Here is a 3,207-nt window from a genome sequence, read left to right on the forward strand (position 1 = left end):
AGTTGATTGTAGAGGAAGGACATATAACAAAGCGGTCTGTTAAACAGAGTTGTTGCAGTAAATTCAGCATTACCTTGGTTTTGTCTATGGAAGAGGATGAAGGAAAACATCAACCAATCTGCAGCTAATGTTGCTAGCAGAGCCTTGTGCTCTTAACACAGCGTTCCATTTTTATAGCTCAGAGGCTTAGCTCTACATACATCTGGTTTAATCTAAATCCAAGGGCTGTATGTCAGCACGCAGAGCAGCACAAGTTAAGCTCTGTTTGTAGAAGGTGCTCAAATCTGCTTGAGCTAGCTCACTGCCCAGTTAGGCTGAGCAGGACACCAGGCACCTGGGTTTGGAGGCCCACAAAGTTACTGCCCCTGGAACTCCAGGCACAGCAAGGCATCATTTTCACCTCCAACCCTCCACTTCCCCTGCCTGCTTAGACTTCCTTGCAATCAGAAGCAGCACAGGACTGACATGGCAGCACAACATTAAATTAAAAGCAGCGTGAGCTTTTTTTTTTTTTAACACCACAGAACCCTTGCTTTAGAAAGGGAAAAAGGGAGAAAGAAACCCCTACTTTGCATTACCAGCTGAAACCAGGGGAGAGAAAGGAGTGGACAGGAGGTGAGGACTGTACTTAATGGATCAAGGGTCTCTACAGAAACACTAGTAGCAAAAGGGGGAGACACATGAAAAAGGTCTCTACAACTCATCATGCTTGTCAAAGAGTCCATATCCAACCCCTAAGGCTAAAGGGATTAATGATGCCGTTATTCAAACCGGACATTTTCCTACTTCATATACGGACAACTTCAAATATTAGCTGGGTTAGTCGAGAGACGCTTAGAACTATTTAAGGCATCTGACCCACTTTGGCTGGAAAGGGATGAGGAAGTGCTCAAAGGACAGCTTCGACACTTGATTTTAAAAAGGTAGCTTATTGCAGCTCCTTCCTTCTAATTGTTGCCTTTACTCTTCCACTGAGGGAAGATGGATTTCTCTCTCTCAGAGTAGCTTTATCCAACTACAGACATGGCTTTCAGTCATCTAGGGGGTTCCCCCCGCCTCCCTTCTCTATGAGCTCATTTTTCAAACTTGTTTCTACGCGTTTTCCAAAAACATGGAGCGGGGGGGTATTAGGAGTGTAGTCCTATCAACTAGTCTCCCCAGTCAGAACAGCTGTTTCCTTACAAGGGTAGTTAGGCCTTGACCTAATTTGCCTTGCCTTGTTTCTAGGCATTGTCAACTTCCACTTCCTAAGTCAAAATAGTCATAAGGAATATTTTCCTTCTTATGCTATCATTTCCATAACAAATACAGAAGGAAAGCCTATGTTTAATTGATGTGCACTACATCTAAATTAGGACACCTACAGCAGCAACTTCCTACATGCTTTACGTATTACTTGCAGCGTACAACTTGCACTTCAGAGAGTTTGCACAACACAAGAATGGGTTTTAGACTTTGCTAGCATCCAAGATCTTTCCAGTGTACAGAAGGCCACCATCTGCCTTTCATTGCCCCGTTCTTCCTACGGAGGCTGTAATTAGAGATTGACATAAAGGACAATATCAATTAGATGTAGCAGATATTATTAAGAGCAAATTCTTTTAGTCAAGAGTTGATATTTTCAGTTGCCTGCATGTATTACTGAAAATCTGATGTCACAACTTAAAATGGCACTTGGAAAGCTTTACTGAGAGTGACTTATGCCCAACAGAATGTGTTCCCCTTTCGGTATTAAAGAAAATAAAAAATAAAAAAATCTTACTTCTCTCTCTCAACTGTACCAGACTGCCAGGCATATACAAAGAAGAGAACTTAAGAGAGAAAGTAGCACACATGGCATACTACCTATTCATCCATCAGCCTTCTGTTGAAATGAGAAGTCTCTGGCAGTTTAATATTTTGCCACCTCTTGCTATGATTTGTCCACCATAGCGAACAGCTCCAACCTACTTCTGTTCCGAGAAATCCTAATTTTATACGAGAAGTTAAACTGATTTGTTCCAAGTTTTGACACTTGTTTATAGCTTCACAAAGCTGCAAGCCATTTCTCCTGCATACTCAGAGAGACAACAGATAAGTTCACACTATTACAGTTCAGGGAGTTGCCTTCAGCCATCAGGGTGGTGTATGAGCCTCCACTGTGAATGCGTCTCTCCGACTCATGCGGTCGGCTTGCCTCCAGCCGGGTAGAAATTTATCACTCCAGCCTTTTCTAGCCTCACCACCTGGGAGGAGGAATGAATGGAAATCAGCTCCTGAACCCCCAAAGTTGATAGCACAAACCAAACCAAACAAACCAACCAATCAAATCCAACCAGGCAAGAAAACCCCCAAACCCCATGACCTTCACTGAAGTAACACCAGCTACACCTTCCATTCCTACCACACAAACTCATGCTAATAAAAGCCTGCAGGCACCTGCTGGCAAGTTAAAGCACCTTGTTCCTGATGCCAGCATTCAGAGAAAGCCACTTTTTTTCCACCTTGAAGCTGGGTCGGTAGCCCGAGAGCAGTGACACGCCGCAGGCGCCGGCAGCCCGTACGGCACAGATAACAACTCATTTTCCCTCAAACTTCTTTTATCTTCTTCCACATACGCTTCCTATGCTGTTGCCTCACAATGATGTATTTGGCCTGCTCTTGTCCCTGAACTGTTCTTTTCTTGCTTCCTGAATTGGAGATTTTAGACAATCTGTGGGATGGATCCAGGGTTTTGTTCTGATTATCTTTAAGATTTTATAAACACAGTGCACCCTTACAATCTATCTCTAACACATACATACCAAAAGGAAGGACTGACCTGACACTGCAATAATAGATAAAACAGACTCCTCTCTCCCCAACTAAGAGAAAGCAGCTTGGCTATTTGGGCTGACTAAACTGAAGAAACTCAAAATTGTCATAAGATAACAGTGTTGACTTTACCAAGAATTTGCTCAATCAGTGTCAACTAAGTTGTTAGAAAAAGAATGTTGGAGGCTGACTTCTATTGGGAAATCAATTTCTACAGCCCTGTTCAGCCAGAAATCAAAAGGGTGGCTTTCCACCTGAGCCTTTAACTGTATTGAATTCTGATATGGAATTATGGTTTCCTCCAAAAAAGTTCCTTTTTCAGAGTCCTCTTTTCGATCAGGTACTGGAGTTTTATTTTAAACCATTTTACTGCAAGCACAGATCCCCTTTGTTAAAGCCAATTCAAATTAGGCC

The sequence above is a fragment of the Haliaeetus leucocephalus genome, unplaced genomic scaffold, assembly GCF_000737465.1.
Source record: "Haliaeetus leucocephalus isolate CR32 unplaced genomic scaffold, Haliaeetus_leucocephalus-4.0 Scaffold342, whole genome shotgun sequence".
Classification (NCBI taxonomy): Eukaryota; Metazoa; Chordata; class Aves; order Accipitriformes; family Accipitridae; genus Haliaeetus; species Haliaeetus leucocephalus.